This window comes from Crinia signifera, chromosome 2 (genome assembly GCF_055691185.1).
Source record: "Crinia signifera chromosome 2, ASM5569118v1, whole genome shotgun sequence".
Classification (NCBI taxonomy): Eukaryota; Metazoa; Chordata; class Amphibia; order Anura; family Myobatrachidae; genus Crinia; species Crinia signifera.
In genome coordinates this window covers 360,780,206-360,805,946 of record NC_139218.1, presented here as the reverse complement: position 1 = coordinate 360,805,946, position 25,741 = coordinate 360,780,206, and the positions used below count along the sequence as shown (strand labels likewise).

Here is a 25,741-nt window from a genome sequence, read left to right as displayed (position 1 = left end):
ACTTTTGCCATCGATGTGGAAGAACTAGATGGTTTCCCTACAATGGCATAATAGAAACAATGTTTCTTTTTTCTTTCTTCTTCAAGGTGCCGGGACACGAAGCATAGCTCCGCCTCTGATAACCCAGAAGCCCCGCCCCCATGTTCTGATTGGCCTGTGGGCCAGTCAGTCATAGAGAATGGATAACCATTGATAGCTAAAACTATCAATGGTTATCCATCACTTAGGCCCTTATTCTGATCGGTGCGGATATATCCGCGTGTGTTCGGCCCGCCGATGTTTTGTGTCTGCGCATGTGCAGAGGCGTCTCTGCGCATGTGCGAGCGGGGCGTACGGCCAAATTCCGCATGATATGTGAACACTCCGAACAGGGGGTGGAGAGGGGCGTGAAGGGCTATTTGGGCTCATTACCATATGCATACGCCCCGCGTTTCATGGGAGTTCCCATGAAAACGCTGGGCGTACGTATGGTAATGCGGCCGTGACGCACGTGTTGGGGGCGGACATATGACATCGCCGGATGTCAGCTGCCCGCCCAGATCTCTGCTTTTGCACGGAAAAATGTCCGTGTGGTCTGAGGTTGCGGGTGCGACCATCGAATGATGGGGGAGGTTCCCTTAGATGGAGGAGGCGTATTCCGTGAAAAATACACGTGCGGTCCGTTCGGACAGCTTCTTACCGCATACGGACGGAGTTGGCGATCCGTATGGAAGGCGGGGTTTCGCACGCACGGTCCTGGCCGCATAATCGGCTCCGACCGCACCGATCAGAATAAGGGCCATAGTTATTAACTATCGGTGTCTGGATGCAGAATCGCCATCGTTGACTGCACTGATGGCCATCCTTAACGACAAGATGACACAGCTGTATGAGGAGTAGTAGTAGTAGTAGTACGTTTATTTATAAGGCGCCGCAAAGTGTCCGCAGCGCCGTACATAGCAAACAAAAAAACAAATTACAAGGTAACGTACAGGGTGTGTTGAAAAATACAGTATAAATAGGGGTATAGCTGGTAGAACTAAAATCAGCATCAGTTCAGAAGTAGGTGTCAAAATTGTTGAGGAGACTGAAGATGAAGTAGAGGAAGGGAAGAACAGGACAGGTGCACAGGTGAGGTAATGAGGTACGGTGAGTACGTGAGGAAGGAGGACCCTACTCATAAGAGTTAACATACTAAAAATAGGTGGGTGGACGAACGAAATACAATAGGATAAGTAGGAACGGAGGGGAACGGAGGCAGGATAGGAGGATCAAAAGAGGTTAGGAGGAGGGATAGGCAAGTCGAAAAAAGTGGGTTTTGAGGGAGCGCTTGAAGGAGGTAAGGGAATCAGATAGCCTGATGGGTGGCGGGAGGTTGTTCCAGTGCAGGGGGGCAGCGCGAGAGAAGTCTTGGACACGGGAGTGGGAGGAGGTGATTAGGTGAGAGGTCAGTCGGCGGTCAGAGATGGAGCGAAGAGGACGGGAGGGAGTGTGGATAGAGATCAGTGAAGAGAGGTAGGGAGCTGTGGAGGAGGAGAGAGCCTTGTAGGTGGTGGTGAGGAGTTTAAAGAGAACTCGGAAAGGAATGGGGAGCCAGTGAAGAGATAGACAGAGGGGGGAGGCGGAGGTAGAGCGGCGGGAGAGGAAGATGAGCCTAGCAGCAGCGTTAAGAATAGATTGGAGAGGTGCAAGGCGAGTGAGAGGTAGCCCAGAGAGAAGGATGTTGCAGTAGTCAAGGCGGGAGATGACAAGAGAGTGAATGAGAATTTTGGTCGCGTCAGTGGGGAGGAATGGTCTGATGCGTGAGATGTTGCGTAGGTGAAAGCGGCAAGACTGTGAGAGAGCACGAATGTGGGGGGTGAAAGAGAGGGAGGAGTCAATGATGACACCGAGGCAGCGCGTTTGGTCGGTGGACGTGATCTCGGTTTCACCAATGCTGATGGAGATAGTGGGAGAAGAGGGGATGTTCAGGGGATGGAAGATTAGAAGTTCAGTTTTAGCCATGTTTAGTTTCAGGAAGCGTTGGGTCATCCAGGCTGAGATGGCCGTGAGGCATTCGGAGACCTTGGACAGGAGTGATGGGGATAAGTCGGGGGAGGAGAGATAGATTAGGGTATCATCAGCATAAAGGTGGTAATGAAAACCATAGGAGCTGATGAGGGTGCCCAGAGAGGTGGTGTAGAGGGAGAAGAGGAGAGGGCCAAGGACTGACCCTTGGGGAACACCGACTGGCTGCGGGGTAGTAGGAGAGGAGGAGCTTGGAGTGGAGACGGAGAAGGAGCGATCGGAGAGGTATGAGGTGAACCAGGAGAAGACCGTGCCAGTGATGCCAAAAGAGCGGAGGGTGTTGAGCAGGAGAGGGTGGTCAACAGTGTCAAAGGCAGCCGACAGATCAAGCTGGATGAGGATAGAGAAGAAGCCTTTGGATTTAGCAGATAGTAGATCGTTAGTGACTTTGGTCAGGGCAGTTTCAGTGGAATGTAAAGGGCGGAACCCGGATTGGAGGGGGTCTAGAATGGAGTTAACAGTAAGGTGGCTTAGGAGACGATTATAGGTCAGATGTTCTAGGAGCTTGGAGGCAAAAGGGAGGAGGGAGATGGGCCTGTAGTTGGATGGAGAGTTGGGGTCCAGATTAGTTTTTTTGAGAATTGGGGAGACAAGAGCGTGTTTGAAGGAGGAAGGGAAGATCCCAGAGGATAGGGAAAGATTAAAGAGGTGAGCCAGGTGAGAGCAGACTGACGGACTGAGACGACGGATAATATTGGAGGGGATAGGATCGAGCGGGCAGGTGGAGGGAGAAGCGGATTGAAGTATAAGGGGGGGATGTGCAGCACATGCTACCACAGTGACAAAAAAGTCTGAGCATGGTTTGCAGCATGGGAAATCCCTAGACCTGTGCTCACAGCACACCCTGCAGCACCCGTGGCAACTACACGACTGGGCAGTAGGCAATTCTACTGTAAAGTGACCAGTTCAGTTGAAGCATATGTTAGGAATGTAATGCCTGGCAAACAATGTCAATTTGTAATTGTTTCTGTCAGCATACCAGGATAGTGAAGACAGAACACAGCCGTATGGGAAACTGAGAAAAATGATACGTCCCCATGCCAAAAACACCACAGAGTATCCAGGGAGGATGCTACATCTTTACTTAATTCATCAACAAAATTGATGGCTACAGCAAATTCTTTGACCAGAAGTTATTTAGCAGATAGTCAGCGATTCCTGGCGTGACCTCAAGAAATTGTGTCATCTATTTCACATGCCCCAGAAAAAAATGATTTAATCCACTGTTTAAAGCATTAATACAGCCTTAAGTATGGTCTGTTTTATCCTTATAATATAATAAACAGTTCATTGTATCTACAGTAGTAGCAGATTGTATTCTCCCCTAGTACAGAGGCAAGGGGCGTGTGTGATTCTGTAAATGTGATTTAATAAGCTCTCCGGTGGTTTTTATATGCTGTTGTGTCACAATGTACTTACCTTACAGTAGATAAACTCCAGTACATCTTGTTCGTGTTTGGCAGAAGCAGTAAAATAGATTAATGTTGTGTTTGGTGATGTAATCTCTGCCATCCCGGGTGTATTTCTGGCTGCCAGTGAAGCTTGTACATAATGGGATTCCATTTTGAACTTGTAAAATGTCAAATAAAGATTTAACAATTTCAGATTTAAAATAGGCCAGACTGACCCGTTTGGAACCACAAAGAGATTGGAGTAGAAACCAGGCACCTCAGATTCCAGAAGCTTGTTGATCGCCTGCTGCAGGACTTCCCTCATCAGCTCTGAGAACGGGAGACATGTGGGGGAAAAATGACTAGGGGAAGTTGCAAGAACTCCAGGGATTAATCAGAGCTAGTAGTATCAAAAAGAAGATCCCAAATTAGAGCGACGCAAGACAGGAAGAGTAGATTTGCCACCTGTTGCCTGAGAAATCCATTTGTCCAGTTTCAGACCAAACAGGATATTTCCATTGAACACAAGAGCCTCTCCCAACCACTTTGAATCTGCCTTCCAAGTGCAAACCGAAAGGGCTTGGTGAGCCGCGACTGCTCAAGCATAAATCTTGGAGCTTATCTTCCCAACATTCCGGGAGGCATCACCCAGGTAGATAGAGGAGTCACAGATGTGATTTACCAGACTGTAATCCAGTGACCAACTATTCAGGCCATATGCCAACCTAATCTGGCCTTAGTAAAACTGCTGCTGAAACTGTCAGATGTTTCAAACTGATGGTTGGAACAATCGTAGCTCCTGGAACAGGAAGCGTAGTCTCCTTTGACAGGCGGGAGACCACTTGCAGAGGAGTAATATGCTGCTGTGAAGGGATAAATGTAAAAAATGCTTGAAATCGGGAACTTCTTGTCTGGAATGGACAACTGCTCATTTAACTGGTTAGAAGTTAGGAATGTAACTGCCAACCTCTCAGAAATCTATAATGGTGTGTACACACGGTCAGATTTGCCTTAAGATACTATCCACGATCCGATTAGATCGGATCGTGGATATTATCTTAAGGCACATCCGATTTGCATAGAAGTCTGACTATATAGTGCAGATCTGCACTATATAGTCAAGGCAGACAAGACTTTCTGCATTGCGATACGTGAACGTGCATCGGATCAGGATCGCAAGGGTTTTAACCCTTGCGATCTGCATCCGATTCCGATCTGATGTTGACTATATCGTCAACATCGGAAGGCTAAAAGTACAGTGTGTACACACTATAAGACTTTTTTTTTAAATTGGATAATTTTTATTGAAACAAATAGGGATGAGAATACATCTGCACACCGCAGTGGAGCAAAAAGTGGCAGTGATGTGTAATACATGTTACAATCATGAACAATAAAGCAAATAAAGTCATTACATTATGTGTCCGTTGTTGAATTGTCCATTTTTAGCTTGGAAGATCTTATTAGACAAGCTTGCTCCAGCGACAATGCAGATACATATATGGAAAATTTCAAGTGTGATATTTTCATATTTAACAAACAAACCAACAGTCAACCCGGTACTTGCGAAATCAGTACCATCCACCCACCCCCCTGGTAAACATAAAGAAGAAAAGTAAAAGACAAATAAAAAGAAAGAGACAAAAAGAGAGAGAAATTAAAACATAGAGGATGAAGACGTGCAGGAAGGCAGTATAGGGAAGTACGGAGAACACAATAAGGTACATTATTAATTGGTGGAAGGTCATCCAACATCCCGTGTGTAAAATATGCTTACTAGGTTAAGGTAGGTGATGGAGGTGTCTAATGGACCACAGCGCTATGGAGGGGGGGGGGGGGGAGCAGGCACCCGCGAGACCTAGGTAGTGTAAACTCAGTGGGCGTGTAGCCCTCACTGGGGGTCAGCAGGCAGGGCCAATCTAGAGGCGTTCCAGCAGCTCCATTTGGTAACATAGGGGCCAAGCGTTCCTCGTGATCTATAGGTGAACCTCTCGTGGCCCACCACCTCATTAACAAGCGCCCTCCAGTTGTGGATATTTGGGTGTGTGATATCAAACCATTTCCTAGCTATGAGTACCTTGGCAATAGCAGTAAGGCAAAGCACATACTTATAGACTGGAGGGGACCGGGATTCCTGAAGACCCAGCGCAAACATGCAATATTTAGGGTCAAAGGGGGGAAGAGAGGAATCAGTGGTAAGTATATCTGTCCACACCCTCCTCCAGAAGTCAAGAATCGGTGGGCAGGACCATAACATGTGCCAGAAGTCGGCACCGGGTGATGCACATCTGGGACAGGTGTCATCGGGTCTTAGCCCCGCCCGCATCATGGAGACTGGAGATCTATATGCCCTGTGCAGTACATAATATGATACCTGCTGATATTTCAGACAGGGGGTGGCATGTCTAACCGAGTCAAGGACCTCCGCCCACTGTTCTGCATCCATTGCTCCTATGTTCAGTTCCCATTTCTCCCTAAGGGGGTCAAGGTCACCGGTGTCAATACGACCGATGATACTTTTGTAAATGGTGGAGACTTGTTTTGTGGTGGCAAGACTTCGGAGGAGGGTCTTAAGTGGGGAGTCGGCGGTAGAGGGTGGGGAGTCCCTAAACTGAGCTTGGGCCGCATGTCTAAGCTGCAGGTAGCGGTAGAATGAACTATTAGGAATCTGGAGTTCCTCCGAGATTTGTTGGAACGTTTTTATTACTCCTCCAGAGTAAAGTTGCGCTACTGATGTGAGTCCCACCCCCAGCCAAAAACCATCCAAAGAGAGCTGTCTGAACTCCGGGTATGTCCTGTTGAACCATATGGGGGTCTCCCCGTCCACTCCCCCCCAAGCACACACCCTATGGGATTGGCGCCACACGAGTAACGCCTGCCTAAAGAGAGGAGAGAGGGTAGGCCTAAAGGGGGAGGACAGAAGAAACTGAAGGGGGGGGAGACGGGACCCCACACACTCGGCATAGGAACCCTCAAAGGTGGGGCCGGATCTTCCCAGTATCCAATCTGATATATGTGCCAGTTGTGCTGCGAAATAATAGATTCGAAAATCAGGGAATCCCAGACCTCCATCCCCACGTGGCTTGGTAAGGGTTTTAAATGCAATTCTAGGCGGCCTATTTGCCCATATAAAGGAGGAAAGAAGGGTATTAATGGTCATAAATACATGTTTAGGTATGTAGATCGGGGAGTGCTGGAGCAGGTAGAGGTATTTAGGGAGTATAGACATTTTGATTAGGTTGATTCTGCCTATGACTATTAAGGGGAGTTTCTTCCAAAGGTGGATTTTGGCTTTAAGTTCCTTAGTGATTGCGTTAATGTTAAGGCCTATGAAGTCTGTGATTTTAGGAGTAATCCAGACCCCCAAGTATTTAAATTTGAGAACCCACTGAAGTGGGGAGGTAGTTGGTAACCTATCCGGTATTGTACCAGAGAGGGGGAGAACGCTGGACTTCCCCCAGTTAACCTGAAGCCCCGAGAATTTCCCGAAGGTCTGGACTATCTGCAGCATCCCTTCCAAGGAGGCCCCAGCATCCCGCAAAAAGAGGAGGGTATCATCAGCATATAATGCAACAACATCTTCCCGACCGCCCAGGGGAATACCCCGGACAGTTGGGGAGTCCCGGAGCATAATGGCCATGGGTTCAATGGCAAGGGCAAAGAGGGCAGGCGATAACGGGCAGCCCTGCCTAGTGCCCCTGCCCAACGGGAACGCCTCCGTCACATAGCCATTGACCGAAATGCGGGCCACCGGGGAGGAATACAACAGGCGCACCCATTGTATGAAGTTGGGACCGAAGGCAAATCTCCGCATGACCTCCCAGAGATAATCCCACTCCACAGAGTCGAAGGCCTTGGCAGCGTCCAAAGACACCACCACTGCCCCCGACTCATTCGCGCTCCCCCCCTGCAGGTGACAGAACAGCCTCCTGAGGTTTCGAGTAGTTGAACGGCCCGGCATGAAACCAGACTGGTCCTCGTGTATGACTGAGGTTACTACCGAGTTTAGCCTAGTTGCTAGAATTTTGGCGAGAATTTTCACGTCCGTTGAGAGGAGCGAAATAGGGCGGTAAGAATCTGGGAGGGAAGGATCCTTCCCAGGCTTGGGGATAACCACGATAACTGCCTCTGCCATAGATGGGGGTAGGGCACCCCCCTGTCTAAGATCTGCATAAAGCTGAAGGAGGTAAGGTACAAAATATTCTCTATGTTTTTTATATACCTCTATTGGTATCCCATCACTACCCGGAGCTTTTTTATTGGGGAAGGAGGATATAGCAGACTCAATCTCACAAGGGGTGATGTCTGCTTCGAGCATTGCGGCAGATCGCTGGGACAGGGAGGGTATATTGATTCCAGAGAGGAATTGTTCTAGCTGATGTGGAGAGTATGTCGCCCGAGACGAGTATAGTAAGGAGTAAAAAGCCTGAAAGGTCTGTGCTATCTCTGGCGTTGTAAAATGTTCCCCTCCTTGTGAGTCACAAATTTTGTGAATGGAGCAGGAAGATCTCTCATCACGGGCGAGATACGCCATATAGCTACCTCCCACATCAGATTGGGAATATCTAGCGTGAGCTGAGAAAAGGAGTTTACGCCTAGATTTGTCTAGCAGATGGTCGGTCCACATTTTGCGCGCCACATCCCAACGTAGTTTATCCTCAGGGAGACCAGAGCGCAAGTATTCAGCCTCACCACGCGAGCACTCCCCCTCGAGTCTATTCTCCTCCTCCCGACCCGCCCTTTTGATATTAGCTATTCTCTTAAGGAGGGAGCCACGAATGATTGTTTTGAACGTCTCGTGCCTGATAACTGGGTCCCGGCATGAAGCATTGTCCTCGTGGAACCCAGACCACTCCCCCACCAGTCCGCCATCAACGGCGAGCAAGGTCAGCCAGAAGGGGTTAAGCCTCCAAGTGCTAGCACCACGGGAGGGCATCATATCTAGCGTAACAGACAGGGGGGAGTGATCCGATATTCCCCTTTGGAGGTATTCTACCCTAAGGATTTTGGGTAGTAGGTCGGGGGTCACAAGCACGAGATCAATTCTAGAGAACGATTGGTGGCCTGGGGAGAAACAGGAGAACTGTCTTTGTGTGGGGTTCCTATGTCTCCAAGCATCTATTAAGTTAAGTTCAGTAACTAGTTTAGCAAACGGGGTGGGCGAGAGAACGGGGGGGGAGGGGGGTCGGCCCACGGCCGTCCACCTGTCCAACGATCTGTCGAGAATATTATTAAAGTCCCCAATACATATTGTGGGAGCTGAAGGGAAGGAGGCCAGAAATGTCACAGCTTTCTTAAGGACTTCGTTACTGTAAGGGGGGGGTATGTAAACCGCCAGTATATTTAAGGTGATGTGGTTAACATTGGCACGTAGGAAGACGTAGCGGCCATATTGATCAATTTGGTGATGGGTAAGATGGAAGTTGATAGTTTTTTTAATTAGAATTGCAACCCCTCTGGCATTATTGGAAAAGGTGGAGTGGAACATATGCCCCACCCAGGGTTTTTTAAGAGCCATCGTTTTAGAACCCGTCAGGTGGGTCTCCGATAGGCAAGCTATATCCGCTCCATGTTTTTTAATTTCAGCAAGCACAAGTGATCTCTTGACCCGGTCGTTAAGGCCCCTCACATTCCAACCGAGTGCATGGAGCCCCGTCACTGCATTAGGGGGAGGCATAGGACGGAGATAGGGGTCAGATGAGAAGGAGGGGGGCGCCCACCGCCTGGGCAGAGGGCTGACACACATGTCGTAGGGCCTACTTGGGATACATAGAACAGCCGGGGCCACCCCTGATAGCAGGGTCTATTCTCCCCTGGTCTCCCCAGACAATATTTAGTAGTGAGAAGATCCCGGATATCCACCCCCACCCCCGGAACACCACAGCCGCAGTTTAAGTACCCATTTGGATGTAAATACTCTGCCTCCATACACGTCATTACATTTAGAGAAAGTAAGGAAAATAATAATAAAAAAAGAGAAAGTACAGTAAAAACAGTAACAAGAAACAAAAAAAACCTCCCAAACCCGCCCGGTATACCTCCCAAACATCAGATATACTTTGGATCCCATTAACAGTTAGAACTAACTTTCCCAACTAAATTGCTAACTGTGCTAACTAAGGGGTATAGAGACCGGTGGTCACCTATAAAATAACTATTTCCTAGTATGCATTGAGCTCCTGAGAATGGAGTACACCCTGAGCTAAAAAAAGAAGGTTATAGCGTTATGAAAATTATCAGCTACCCCAGATGCCCCATTAGTGGTATATAGGAGCCATTTTTTCTCACGGAACATGTGTCAGTTTGGGTGCCGTGGCCTGCGGTCCAGCCACTGCTCGGCCTCCTGTGGGGAGTTGAAGAAGTAGGTGGTACCGTCCGCCACCACCCGGAGACGCGCCGGGAACAACATGGAGTATTGTACCTGCCGGTCGCGTAGTTTACGCTTGACTTGTAGGAATTGGGCCCGGGTCTTCTGGACATCCGCTGCAAAGTCCGGATATGCCGCCACCACTTGGTTGTCGATTTTGAGTGGGCCTCGCTCACGGGCAAGCCGAAGGACGGCATCTCTGTCTTTGTAGTGCAGAAATCGGGCTATGAAGGTGCGTGGGGGGGCTCCCGGAGGTGGGGCTCCAGTAGGTAGTCGATGGGCCCTTTCTACCGTAAATTGGCGGCTGGAGTCGTCAGGGGAGAATGTCTCCAGAAGCCACCTCTCGAGGAATTTCTCCGGGGAGGAGCCCTCCGTCCTTTCAGGGAGGCCAACGAAGCGCACGTTGTTGCGGCGAAGGCGCCCCTCCATATCCGACATCTTGGACTTGACGGCCGCCATTTGTGTGGTAAGATCCGCCACCGCTGTTTTAAGAGGGTTGGTCACGTCCTCCAAATCGGATATCCTGTGTTCAGCCTCCCCCACCCGCTCACGGACCTTTTGCATGTCATGGCGGATGAGGGAGATGTCTGACTGCACCTGACCGATTCTGTCCATAACCCTCTGTTCTGTAGCCGATATGGCCAGGAGGATCTGCTGGGTGGACTGAGCAGATGTCTCAGGAGGGGAAGAGTCCTCATCCACATTCGGGGGTTTCGGTGATTCGGTCCGGCTCGTAGACTGTGTGGAAGGGGGGGGTTGGGAGCCCCGGGCAAATTTCTCCAGTCTGGTCGCCGTGGAGGAGCCACCCGTTTTCCCCATGGCTCAATGTGTTCTAGAGTCTGGGTCGACCAGCGCCCGCCGCTAGTTGTATGTAGATGGCCGAAATGGGCGGAGGGTTTGCACAGCGCCGGCGGGGTCAGCCGCACCAGACCCAAGGGGGGGCTAAGCACTGGACAGTAGAGGAAAGATGGGGTAGCAGGGCACAGGGGTATCGGGGACCCAGCCGTGTGAGTAAGAGGCGCCCCAACTGCAATATCAGAGAGTTCAAAGTCAGTGTATCGTAAGACTAACTCACAATCCTCTACCACCTAAGGATATAGTGGCACAACTGCAATATCAGAGAGTCCAAAGGCACTATGCTTGAGGCGATTTTTGGGTGCCAGACAATACAGGTAGGAAGCAACAGTGTCAGATCAGTCCCAGTGTATTAGATCAGGGGGAAGCCTTTAGGCAGCAGGTGCAGCAGAGGGAGGCCCACACAGGCAGTGTCACACTTCTGAGGATTGTTTTGCTCTAGAGTGCAAGCCCTGTACTGTTCTGTACACAGGTTGTGTGCAGGGAAGTCTATGAGTCAATTAGAGGCAGAAGGCAGTGTGGATTCTGCAGGTCGTCAGGTGGCTCACAAAGCGACCAGCCCCTGTATATTTGTCCTCTGTCAAGGAGAGTGAGATGGGCACAGGTAGTTGGGTTAAAGTATGGGAGAGCGACCTTATATGCTCCCAGTATTAAGGGAGGACCCCTGTGGCAAGGAGCAGTAGTATACAAGATGGCGCCGTCCCTCTCCCCTCAGCGCCCGTTTGGCGCGAAATGTGCTGCTGGGCTCTCCGGCCCGACTCACCCGTATCTCGACCTCAGGGGGGACCCCCGCCTCCCGATGGGTGTTAGGCTGGGAGGCGTCGGGTCACCACGTCCAGCCAGCCGCCTCCAAGCTCAGTGTGCCGGGCGGGGGGACGAAGTCTCGGGCGCAAGTCGGCGCCGGGTGCCGGATCTGCTGTGTAGACGTGGGGAGCAGGGTGGGTGGCAGTGATGATGCTCCGGGGACTGCTCTCGCCCTGAGTCACTCGTGGGGCGCTCTCCGGGGCTCGTGTGGCGCGGTCCAAGATGGCGGCGGGCTCTGCTGACGGGAAGCGAGGCAGGAGAGGACTTGTGCACGGCCAGGCTCCCAGACACCAAATCGCTCCCAGCTCGTGGCAGCAGGTTCCAGAGGGTGTCACAGGTAGGGTGGTAGGGCACCAGGGTCCCAGACTAGGCTCAGGGTGCAGGATTAATGGCGGATTTAACGGAGCTCAGTGAGAGCACGTCCTCTCACATACTCGGCCAAGCCACGCCCCCGTACACACTATAAGACTTGACAAACTGTATCAGTATCAGAATCCTGAGGATACTGTCATCATCCCATTCCTCCACCAACTCACCTTGCTCTTCATGAGAGAAACAATCTGTATCTGAGTCATCAAATTGCCGAACTGCCAGCTGAAGTCTCTACTTTGATAAAAAGTTGTGCAGGTGCATCGGGCAGAAAAGACGAAGATACCATGATCTGTGCCAGTCCCTTCACAGAGCAACCAGTGTCTGGGCTCAGTAGCTTGAAGAAGGGAAGGACTCAGAACTGGTACTTAACCCCTCCCGATTCTTATGGGAGGCTGCCATGACCCCAGCAAAGGTGGTTACCAGCAGTCAGTGGGCGGGATGCACTAACACAAAAATGCGGTAAAGCCGCTAATGCCGTTGGGGCATTGCTGCGGAGGGAATCACCAGCAAAAGCTGATGGTATCCTGTAGAAGCCTCTGGGCTTCTCCCTCCCAGCTCGTCCCGCGGCCAGGCCGTCAATCTGCACATGAGCAGAGGGACTCCCAGGTCTCAGATCCGGAAGTCCAGTGCCAGAGCCATCCGCAAAGGTCCTTTGCATTACTAATTGGATACGTTAGAGCAGAGGTCCTCAAACTATTTTGCTCTGGGACCCCATCAGACAATAAAATTGATTACAGGACCCCAGCAAGTTATTGCAGAAGGTCATCCCATCACCTGTGTGGTCAGAAGACAGCACATACATGGCAGCATTGTGGAGGTACAAAATAATGTGAGTCTAAAATAACAGACAATTCAACAGATTTTTCAGACTTCTTGAATCATTGATTGAGATTAGAAAAATCATCAGCCTGATGGTCAGCAACATAGAGTCGCGACCCCATACTGAGAAGGCCAGGACCCACTTTGGGGTCAGGACCCACAGTTTGAGAACCGCTGCGTTAGAGCATATGCAATTAGTAATTCCGCACCTGGCAGAGAGGGGCGGTGGATGAAAGAGCATCCCACCCAGTGTCTCTATGCACAAGAAACCCGGCTGAGACATTAACATATGTACACAAGTACCCTGCGAGCAAATGTAACTGCTTGCGCCTCTAAACCGGGCCCTAATATACTTGAAAAACAAGTGTATGCATGTTGTATATAATGGGTCTATATCAGTGGTTCCCAAACGTTTTTAAATCACGGCACCCATGAGTATCAGAATTTTTTATTCATGGTGCCCACGAAGGCAAAATGTTCTCATTCATAACTTCTGAAAAAAATAATAAATGAAGCCTTCCTGTGTTTATATCTCATCCTTAAAATCAATTATATGATAATGGACAGGATTCACTTCTGGTTGTACAGAATTTGACTATTACATTGGTCATAAATAATATGAATTGGTCCTGGACCACCAAACCAGGGCACCCCAGCAAGTCCTCCAAGGCACCCCAGGGAGCCACGGCACACAGTTTGGAAACCACTGCTCTATATACTTCTACATTTTTGTCAACTTTGGTTCTGGATGCTTAGTTGGCCTAAGAAACGAATACATCCACTTAAAACTCTTAACAAATAAGGATTATAAAAAAATATATATATATTTTTTATAGCCAATATCTTTGATTACCGTACATTTTATGAGCAGGTCTTAAATGTACATTTAATTTACCGTCTGTCTGAAAATAAACTTAAAAGAGAAAAATGCTCCGGGAGCACAGATGAGATTTGTTACACGAAAATGCGATTTAGCCCAACGCACATATTTCCAAAGGCATCCTAATATCATCTGACAAAATGTAATGTGAGATTTCATATTACAAATCCTTTAAATGTGAGGGCACAATTATTACCATCACACAGCAGCTGTTGGGGATATGCTGGAAATCTGCGGAAAACCCACTGCACAAAGATCACACAGATAAAACCCATAATAAACTTCATAACAGAATATTAAGGGTAACTCTGCTAAAGAATTACTGTAGTTTGTCTAATTGGATTCATTATGCTGGAAGTTACAAATTGCCAGAATAATTCCAGATGCTTGAAATAGGACTTCTGTCTGAAATTGTCAGTTGATGACTTAAAAATATACTGCTACCATCTGACACGTAGGTTGTGAATAACAGACCTTACTCGTCAACATCTGTAACTATGAAAAAGTAACAAAAATACTGGCTGCAACGTTTCTTTCCAAACTTATATGTTCCTTAAAAAAAAAAAAAAAAAAAAAAAAACAGGAAAGTTATTTATAACATTTAAAATGTTCCCTGTTTAAGAAGGGGCTTTGGGTGCCTGGACAATGGAGCGGATGGGAAGTGCCCCCTTCAGGGCTTGGTGCCCTGCGATGGGAGCATCTATTGTCTCTGGGAGTTCTACCACTGACTTGACAATGTGTGACCAGCCAATATATCACCACAGTAGTGCGACACATCGGACCTTCGTACACACCGGAATGATGTGTGAAGGACAGAGTGACACAGTGTCCCATCCCTAATTTACATATTGTAGGACTGTCTTGTCACCCATTTGGCCATGCAGCAGTGGCGACCGGGCGATGTCGCTAGTGACTGTGGGCATCCCCATATTATGCATACACACTTAGCGATTGTGCCGGGAATTACATATTGAGCCAATATCACTCCAGTATGTACGCGGCATAAGGGGGGTCTGTAAGCAATCATGCAGGACCTGTTCTGCACATGTGCAGACCCCAAACCAATTGATTAGTGCAGTATGTAAACAAGTCAGTTTTGAATACAAATCCATATCATGTCCATCGTGTGTTTGAGTGACGGATGTCAAGTGATTTGGGGGAGGTATCAAGCCTCTTAAATAATAAAGAAGATGCCCATAACAACCACACTGTAGCTGGTATTTATTAAGTACAGTACATACTATATAACAAAGGTGGAAGCTGATTAGTTTCTATGGGCAGCTAATTCCCCTGTACACTATTTAGAAGACTTGATATGGCTCCACCTTAGCGCCTGCCATACTCACATGCACACTGAGATAAAATGCAGGAGAAATTACTCAAAACCGTTGAGATGGTAGTGGACATTAGGAAGAAGGCGGTTGGTGTTCCTCCGCTAACAATTGCTGACAGTGTCTCTAGTGGACTCCTTCCACAATCTCCTGGGACCTTAAATGGGGCCCAACACTGATACTATTGATGGAAAAGCGCAGCAGAGGCTATTCTTCTTTAGGCAACTGAGGAAGTTCAACATCCCACAGAAGCTTTTGCTCCTCTTCTACTCCGCGATTGTGGAGTCTGTACTGTGCTCCTCAGTACTGGTCTGGTACGGCTCCGCCAGCGAGAGAGACAAATGCAGACTCCAAAAGGTAGTCAGAACTGATAATCGGGACAGACCATCCCTCTGTCCAGGACCTGTACCTGTCCAGAGCAAAAAAACGGGCAACGAAGCTAGTCAAGGACCAACTACATCCTGGCCATGGCTTGTTTAACCTGCTGCCATCAGGCAGAAGCTACAGGGCTATTCCCACCAGAAGCCTAAAAAGTTTCTTCCCTCAACCGGTTCTCCTGTTGACACGTGAACACATAAACACCTCACTGTCTAGTCGCGCTATAACCCTTTGCACATAATCTAACACGGTGTCCCCTCGTAATAACTTTCTGTATGACTGTACATGTTCCCCCACATGTTCATATTGTTTATTGTTTATACTGTATGCTGTTTACTTGTTACCCATCTGGCTGCTGCACAGCAAACCGAAAACAAATTCCTAGTATACGCAAATATACCTGGCCAATAAAGCTGATTCTGATTCTGATAAATATATAAAGGATATAAAGGAATGAAAGGAACTGTTCTGTAAAGTTGGACAACAGCAACAGGAAAATAAATCTTGTCAATAAACTATGGAACTACTCACCCTTGTCATTGCCAATAAGAGTAAATTGCCAGGCATAAAACCCTGGAGAAGTATGAAATACCTCAAGAGTGATGTGACATGACAAGCTGCGGTCGCAGAAAACTGTTCAGAGCCTGTGTACTTTCCAACATCTCAAGGCTCCAACTTCTAGAACAGGAACCATCATGTGTATGTCCTAATTGGCAAAATTGCCTGACGCTGACAGTTGACACAGGACGCTGCCCTTGAGATAGGAGAAACATCCGTGAACACAAAAACTGTGCCCTGACATTAACATTAATGGGGGTACCCAATTAAGGGGGAACATAATATTTAATTCGGCCATTCCTATTTAGATACTCGAAGAAAAAAAAATTGTCATGAAAACACATACAGTAGGTTCAGTGAAACCTGTGTGCAATTTGGCTGCAGCCACACCAAAATGGGCCTATTTTTGGTGATTTTGTTTGGCCTGCCTGAGCCTGGTGAAATAAAATCCCTAATAAGCTACACAGTGCCTACACATGTACAGATTAATCTGTCCAGTCTATCTGGTGGGAACGAAAACCTGGAAATCTATGGGAGCATTTGACAATCAAAAAAATTGTTCCCAAACGCTTGAAAACAGACAGTGATCAGTCAGACAAATTTTGAAATCATTCTGCTATAACAAATTTATCAAAGCACATATTTTTTTTCTGTTTTCCTGCATTTGGGTGGAAATTTTTGATTGTCATATGCTCCCATACATTTCCAGGTTTTTGTTCTTACCAGATAAATCTGTACGTGTGTATGCACCTATAGGCCCTTATTCAGATCTGATCGCAGTACAAATTTGTTCTCAAAATGGCCAAAAACATGTGCACTGCAGGTGGGGCAGATGTAACATGCATAGAGAGAGTTAGATTTGTGTGAGGTATTTTGTTTCTGTGCAGGGTAAATACTGGCTGCATTATTTTTACACTGCAATTTAGATTTCAGTTTCAACACACCCCACCCAAATGTAACTCTCTCTGCACATGTTACATCTGCTCCACCTGCAGTGCACATGGTTTTGACCATTTGGACAACAAATTTGTACTGCGATCAGATCTGAATAAAGGCCATAGTTCGCACTGTCTTATTGAGGCTTATTGGATAGCATCCGAGAATATAATTACTCCCAATAAATTATCACAGGTATATGGATACCCAACTGAAATGGAGACGAAAAAACGTCAGTTCACGGTCCATCCGAATCTGTGAATAAAGTTGATCTCCTAACAGAAAAAGGATCATGCTGTACGTCTAGTTTATAGGAAACTAGTACTGGACAGTGTTCAGTTCCGCACAGCTGTTTAAACTGGAAATATCTGTTTGAAATGGAAAAGGTGCAGAACATGTATCTCTATAAACAGTGACTTTTATGAAACAATTGTTTGGCTTTGCAGCGTGCATAATCCTTTAGACTCTGATGGCACAGTGCATGGAACTGAATCCTACAAACCATATTGCAGCCTCTTGTTGGATACATATTGGAAACATGTGCAGAAGGCATGTAGTAAAAACATGAAATGATATGACATGGGAAACATTTAATAAAGTTAGAACAAATCACTTTCACCTCGTAACATTTGCACATTTGAGATGTAGTGATTGGTTGCATATGTTTGTACAGTCGCAGAAGAGGATGTTAGGCAAAAATAGTATTTATTGTACCGTGCCTCTTTAAAACAGCGCTATGGAACATTTTCTATTTTCACTTAATATCAATGAAGAAGTAAAAAAAAAGTTTGTGCATATGAACAAAATACATCATTTAAGATCATTTTTTTAAAATGTTATCAACAAAATATAAAAGTTATTTTTAAGCACCATAACTTGTGTCATTTAGTCCCACCCCTTCCTTATGGACATGCAAATTGCAGCGGCGGTGGGGGCGGGGCATATATCTCCCAATTAGGCACCACAGCAGCTCCAATATGTGATGCCAATAGGTCCTGTGCCCGTTAATTGAATTAGTAAGAGCATGTGTAGTTTTTTTTTTTTTTATGACTAGCTAGATGTAGCACTTTACATTTCCTTACCTCCCAGAAATATATGAAGTTAAATGGGTAGCTTTACCATAGGACTAGGATTCCCAGGTGCATTGCAAAAATCGCAACATCTGTCCAGAGACTGCCTAATACCAGGTGGGCAGTGTCCTTAATTCACGGATCTCTGTGACTCCGCCTTCTGCACGGCCAACAGTTCTCCTCCCCTGACAAATGTAATTTCACGGGAATATCCCACAGCACTGCAGTGACAAAGCTATGGGGCATTACATGAGCCAAGGAGGGCACCAACATGTAGTATATACAGACTCAGGTGTCTAGATCACTTATTTTCAACCTTTTTACCTTGCGGCACACTAAATAAGATTTAAAAATTGCCAAGGCACACCATGAGATCCCCACAGGGCAAAACACATTGGCCCCCACAGGAAAAAAACGAACCTATTGGCCCCATATAAAAAAACAACACACTGGTCCCCACAGATAACAAAAATAAAATACAATGGCATACATGAAAAGGAGAGACCAGTAAATAACAGTTGAACTGGTGGTGGCTGTGAACTGGTTTGGGCATCTCTAGATGTGGGGGCACACTTGAGAACAGCTCAAGGCACATTAGTGTGCCACGGCACAGTGGTTAAGAAACATTGGTCTAGATGGACAAGCAATAGATCGACATGGTCAAAAGGCAAACATCAAAAGGTAGAAACATGAAAAGGTCAACATGAGGTTTTTCAATTTTTAGTGTTGACATGTTGACACCATGTTGACACCTGTAGGCATGGACCCCCTGTAGTGTAACGTGTACCATTGCATGGTTCACGTACCGTGGAATAGTTTACATGGGGCAAAGGAGAGCACACAAGCCATGATGTAGTGTATACAGACCGTGTCCATCAAGAACACTGTGGCATGCTTTTTTATATTTTTAATGTTTTTTTATAAATTACCACTGGTTAAGTATCCTTATTCCCACAACCTTCACTTCAGTGCCATATCTTATGTCAGGCATGTCCAAACTATGGCCCTCCAGCTGTTGTGAAACTACAAGTGCCAACATGCCCTGCCACAGTTTTGCTATTAGGGAATACTTAAACTATGGCAAAGCATGCTGGGATGTGTAGTTTCACAACAGCTGGAGGGCCACAGTTTAGACATGACTGCCTTATGTCAACAAATGTCATGTAGAAAGTGTTTGCTGGTTCATGTTAATGTAATCATTATGTGCTGTCACTTTCCATAGATGATTGCTGGGTTTTATTACGTAATAATTAAATGACAAGAAAGTGCACTACTTGCAGACTATTACAGTGAGGGGTAAATGTGCTAAGATCGAATGGGTACGAATGCAGCCATTTGTACTCATTCAATGTTAAATAGCCAGAATTCGTAGGATTTGCCATTTTTACGCATGCTCATAAGAATTCGGGTGTACGAATGAGAACACCATCGATAGAGCACAGATGGTGAGGAGAGGACAGCCAGAAAGTGTTCTATGTTGTTGTTTTTATTATTACTACATTTTATTTACAAGGTGACACAAGTTTACAGCGCAGTACATATTGCACACAGAACAATACAGGATACACAGAAGTTGACATTGCAGTAACCATACCTCTCAACTGTCCCGATTCTCGCGGGACAGTCCATTTTTTTGGGACGTTCCCTTGTCCTGCCCGGGGCCGGCAGTGTCCCCACTGCCTGGGGCTGAGCAGTGGGGAATAAACGCAGTGCGCATTCGCACAGCATCTATTCCCAGAGAAAGAGGGGCTAGGGGCATGGCCAGCAGCTCACAGAGCCATGCCCCTAGCCCCTCTGCACAAAACCATGTGCCCTGCAGGTGGGGCAGATGTAACATGTGCAGAAAGAGTTAGATTTGTGTAATTTATTTTGTTTCTGTGCAGGGTCAATTCTGTCTGCTTTATTTTTACACTGCCATATAGATATCAGTTTGAAGTAAAACCCCCACCCAAATCTAACTCTCTCTGCACATGTTACATCTGCCCCACCTGCAGTGCACATGGTTTTGGCCATTACTATTGTAAAGCGCAACGGAATCTGCTGCTCTATATAAGAAACTGCCAATAAATAAATAAATTAGAGAGATAATTTGCTTTTGCGAGTGAACCAGAATCAGGCCCTTAGATCGGAAGAAAAAAATTATCTCAACATAGGGGTTCAATCCAATTACCCGCAGTAGAACCTCACTGCAGCCTGAACCCACATTCAAGTAGAAGTGTGCAAATTCGGGGCTGAGAGCAAGCGGTACGGGGTGCGGGATGGGGTGTCCATGTGGTAACTATGAAATATTGGAGTCTGCACTGGGGCAGGGACAGATGTGGTGAATGCTATAAATAACTGTTATTAATCAGAATGATAATCATCATCATCTTTAGTCAGTGGTGCAAGTAGAAAAAATGACTTAGTGGTACTGTGCCGCGCGTCGAAAAATGGGTGTGGTCAGGGGTGTGGTCAGGGGCGTGGTCATATGACACTAGGGGGAGTGGCTGGAATATTGCATGCCGAAGGCACATGGCCAAAATTTACACAGTAATGCCTGTTACGCATCACACACCCAATACATATGACCCATGCCATAATGCCCGTTACACATTATGCCCCACACCATAATGCTCATTGCACCGCACAACTGATGCCCATTACTAATATGCCCCCACAGTGCCAGATATCATATGCCTCCACAGTGCCACACATATTTGCCCCCACAGTGCTAAGTATGCCCCCACAGTGCCACACATATATGCCCCCAGTGCCAGATATGCCACCACAGTTTCACACATATCAGGGCCATCTTAACAGAAGCGCGGGCCCCTGGGCAAAACAATTCACTAGGCCCCATCCCCCACCCCCCCTGCACAACACAGGAGGCGCTCTGCAGGGAGACATCACCTAACAGCAGCAGCAAGCACTGTCTGCTCCCCTGCCAGTGGCCACAGCATGTACACGCATCCTCTCATCTTACTGCTGCTCATTCGTAGCGGGTCACCAAGTAGGGGGACCATGTGGCCAGTACACAGCCCAGTGTGGGGTCACTACTAAGATGCAAGAAACTGCTGGAGCTGTATTACACTGAACTAATGGCTACCAGACAGCAGCTACATGGTGCCCCCGGTAACCCGCACACTGCCAGTATGTGTCATCCTCACACTAGCCCCCTTCCCTGTGCTGCTGAGCTCACCTTCCACGTGTGCACGGCACTGTGCTGCTGCTGACCCCGCTCACCCTGCTAGGGGCCAGATGAACAGAGCACACATGCCACAGCCCACTGTACACACAGTACAGCCCCTGCCACCAGTAACCAGCAGCGAGCACCAGGCTTGGAGCTGCTGCTCCCACTCTGGTGGGGGGGGGGGGGGGTCACACATAACGGTCTGATGGCAGTGGGGAGGATGAGAGGCATCATAGTGGAGATTAAGGGGGGCAGCGCTGCCAGCACTGACTAATTAAAAGTGCTGGCAAGGACAGAGAGCCACAGGGATCGCCGTTACCTGGTTGATGCTGCAGAGTCGGCAGATGATCTCTGGGACTGCCAGTCTCCTCCTTGCACTGAGTAACAGGGAGAGGGTGAGCGATAGCACAGTAACACATCTGTATTCCGGGTGCCTGTATGTGCGGAGTACAATACACAATCCCACAGTGGGACTGAGTATTGTACTACACGCATACAGGCGCCCTGGACCACTGTCACCTTCACTCAAGGCGTGAGCTTCTCCCCTCATGCTGGGCGCGCTGCCGCTGACTGCTTACAGGCAGAGCACGCTGTCATTCAAGTATGTAACAGCGCGCAGGTATGTCCCCTTATGAAGGGAGCACATCGCCGAAACATTGAATAAATAGGAGTGTATTTTTTTTGCCATTACACCTAGTATACATAGCACCAAACAACATTATACACAGCCCCTGCATATTACACCTATAATACACAGCACAATACTACATTATACACAGCCCCCCAAATTACACATAGTATACACAGCACAATACTATATTATATACATAGCACCAAACAACATTATACACAGCCCCTGCATATTACACCTATAATACACAGCACAATACTACATTATACACAGCCCTGCATATTACAGCTAGTATACACAGCACAATACTACATTAAACACAGCCCCTGCATATTACACCTAGTATACATAGCACAATACTACATTATACACATAGCACCAAACAACATTATACACAGCCCCTGCATATTACACCTATAATACACAGCACAATACTACATTATACACAGCCCTGCATATTACAGCTAGTATACACAGCACAACACTACATTAAACACAGCCCCTGCATATTACACCTAGTATACATAGCACCAAACTACACAGCCCCCCCCCCCCTCCCCCATATAACACCTAGTAGTACACACAGCACTATAAAACAATATACACAGCAAACACCCCTCCCACCCCATTACATTACATTACAAAACTTCTCTCCCCAGTACACAACACTCACCCATATTTTTGAATCTTTCCTGGGAAGAGCATGATGGAGCAGGCCCCGGGCAGTGTGGTGGGGGGAGGCTGTCCCTCAGCAGGCAGAGGAGCAGGAAGTGGAACAGCAGGGCTGGGCAGGGCTGATACACGGAGACCACACTGTCACTGACAGTGTGGCTGCCTCAGCAGGCAGAGGGCTGGCCAGGCAGGGCTGAAGAATGGAGAACACGCTGACACCCAGTGTGGTGGGGGATGGCTGCCCTCAGCAAGCAGAGGAGCAGGAAGTGCAGAGCACGAAGACCAGTGGGCGGAGTCAGCCTCACAGAAGCTGAACTCCTGGCAACCAGGTCACTCTCATGCTACAACGGACGCTGCCTCTCTGACAGCAGCACGGCCACCCACCAGTACCCACAACCCCGCGGTGCAATGTATCCCCGGCAGGCCCCGCCCCCCGACAATTACATATGCGCGCATGCGCAGTTAGCAACTCGGGGGTATTTGTTATGGCGATACGGGGTACCGGCACTATATGTTTTGCCGGTACGCCGTACCACCCCGTACCGCCATACTTGCACCCCTGACTCGGGGGTATTTGTTATGGCGGTACGGGGTACCGGCACTATATGTTTTGCCGGTACGCCGTACCACCCCGTACCGCCATACTTGCACCCCTGTCTTTAGTCCATTCATTTAGCCCCAAAATGACATATGTGCCACCACTGTTTATGCGAGATTACAGCAGTGTTCCCTCGTCACCCTAAAGACATGTAGCCCATTCAGAAGACACATTCAGAGATAAATATAGGAGTAAAATACAAGGAATTTCCTATCATATATTACAAAGCTGTCATCTGGATTTCAGTGATTCACACAGAACATTTATAAAGCCATAGATTAGGCAGAGAGGACATCATGTTGCATTAGTCTGTGTGTAATGATAAAGATAGAATGATGGCTATAATACATTAGCCATCCTGGATTTTCATCAGTTCTCTGCTTTGTAGCACAACATATGGTTTTGGGTTGCACAGCTTGTCCTATGTGGTTTTGGATTTTCTATAATATTTGTATGTGGGAGGGGCAGATACTCGTTAGATAGATCACCGTAGCCCCACCACCGCTGTATAGTGGCTGCTTTTTTGGCATACCCCTGATCAACCCACCTTTCTTCCCAGCCATGGCCCCTGTGTGCCTACCACACTGCCCCCTATCAGAGGAGGGTGCAGGATAGAAGGTAACTATGGCTTATCTTACAGCATTCAGTGCAATAAAACACAACATAGGCAGTGCTGGCCTCTTATTGATAACTACCAGAACTAGGGGAATGGGTAAAACTCGACAAGACCCCGGGTTTGCCGAACCGGACATCAAACTTTGCATTCCGGGGCTTAATCCCAATGTGGAAACTCGACAGTAACGTGTGGATGTGTTTGTGGTGAGCAAACAGTATCACAACTGGAGCTTTAAAATTAACAACATTTATTTGTTCCATACTAACAACGAAAGCCTCATATAGTCTAGTAGTTTATTAGAGATTTATTTACTAAGAAGGGAGTTCTACTGAAGATGGGATTTTGCTATGGGCAGTCAATCAGATTCTATCTATTCTCTTCTAGAAGGTGCTAAATAAATCAGAAATAGATTCCGATTGGTTGCCCATAGCACCTTTCATCTTCAATAGAACTCCCATCTTAGTAAAAGAACCCCTTGAAGGGCAGTATTCAATAAAGAAAATTCGCCGTGATTCATGGCGAATTTCTGTTTTTTTCACTATTCAACGTGCACTTCTCGTCGTCTTTCTAAGTGATTTTCGCCGTGTCTCTCCGTGTAGCAATTCTCCATCTTTTCATGGAGAAGTGGAATGTGAACTTTTAAAATAAAATTTTTTTTTTTTTTTTTGGTGTAAAAAAATCAGGAATTTTATTCTGTGAAGGGGCATGCTATTTCTATTCATGTGCTTATAGCACATGAATATATATTTAATAAAACATTTTTTTTTTGCAGGGGGTCGGGAGCCGAGAGCCGCTCATTAGATATTCATATATTCACTGCACCCGATCATTACATATGCACGATCGGGTGCGGTGAATATACCCGGTCCCCTGCTGGCTCTGGCGGGGCAGCTTTTGCTGCCTGGGTCCCGGGGAGCCCTTCTCCCCTCCACATACGTTCTGGGGCAGCCAGGGCGATTTCAATCTCCCTGCCTGCCACCGTCCCACGGCTCCCTGCAGCAGACGCTCGTCCGCTGCAGGGGTTAAGATTCGCCGCGAGGGGCAACGAGCCCCTACGACGTTGAATACTGGGAGAGCGAGTGGCAGCCAGCCCTCCGGAACACAGCGAGTGTGCAGCGAATCCTAAACAGGATTCGCTGCACACCGCGATTTTTTACATTGAATACTGCCCAAAGTCTAGACCAGGCATGGCCAAACTGTGGTCCTCCAGCTGTTGTGAAACTACACATCCATAGCCTTGCCATAGTTTTAGCATTCCCTAATAGCAAAACTGTAGCAAGGCATGCTGGGATGTGTAGTTTCACAACAGCTGGAGGGCCATAGTTTGGCCAATCCTGGTCTAGACCATCGGGTTGCTTTTGGTGTTGGGTTTTAACTTCTTTACCGTAATTAAAAATATTTGTCTTAAAAAAGCACACATATACAGTATATACGGGAATAATATTTTACACAACCAACATAAAACAGTTATGAGATATGTGTGCCCAGCATGTTTCTTTGATATGACAGGTTTTGGGCTCTACTAGTGGTGGGCTAGAAATACTCCACCACTCACAGAAAATCTATAGACGCCAACTGACCTGGGGCCGAGCTGGCTGCTAAAATGACAGCATTTGTAAGCTTTTACTCTGGTTATTGCCAAGAAAAGGTTTCCTGAATTATGTCAGTCCTGCACTTTCTATCCATTGTAACCACAGAATAACATGTAACACAGTTAGAATGCAGAAAACCACTCTCCCTCCAACCACATAGACATTAAACGGACATTAACACTAATTTTGGATGGCTGGAAATCAAACCAGCATTGTCAGTATAAGAACAGATGATCTTCCTTGTGCTCTGCACACAACATATTCTCATCATCAATAGCTACAGTAGGTACATCGGTCAGTCTCTGGAAAATAATAAGACGTAGGGGGTCATTTATCAAACCTATAAAAAGAGTGGCGCAGCGGACAACTGGAGAGGCTGCCTATAGCAAGCATTCACCTGACTGGTTGCTATGGGATACTTCTGTTTAGTTTAGTTAAAATCAGTAATGCATGTAGCAAGCGTGAGACATGCAGACCTCCTAGCTGTCCCGATTTTCACAGGATCCTCCCATTTTTTTGGGGACGGTCCCGTCTGGCACCGGCACTGTCCGTGAGGACAGTTTGGAGTCCCCCCTGCTTTTATAGACAGAGCGTCTAGGTCATTGCCAGCCGCCCACATGCTCCAACAGTGGCGTAAATGGGGGAAAGGCCTCACA

At 47.3% G+C, this 25,741-nt stretch overlaps 1 protein-coding gene and 1 long non-coding RNA gene across 8 annotated transcripts in view; one reads left to right on the top strand and one right to left on the bottom strand.

The window, feature by feature from the left end:
- Positions 1 to 3,347, top strand: part of LOC146057988 (uncharacterized) — a 41,029-nt gene extending 37,682 nt beyond the window's left edge. The window contains exon 3 of the long non-coding RNA XR_014469809.1: positions 3,021 to 3,347. This is a non-coding gene — a long non-coding RNA (uncharacterized LOC146057988). The remainder of the gene's footprint in view (positions 1 to 3,020) is intronic.
- ATP8A2 (ATPase phospholipid transporting 8A2) overlaps positions 1 to 25,741 on the bottom strand; it is a 683,532-nt gene that overhangs the window by 321,132 nt on the left and 336,659 nt on the right. The gene's annotated exons all lie outside the window — the stretch shown is intronic.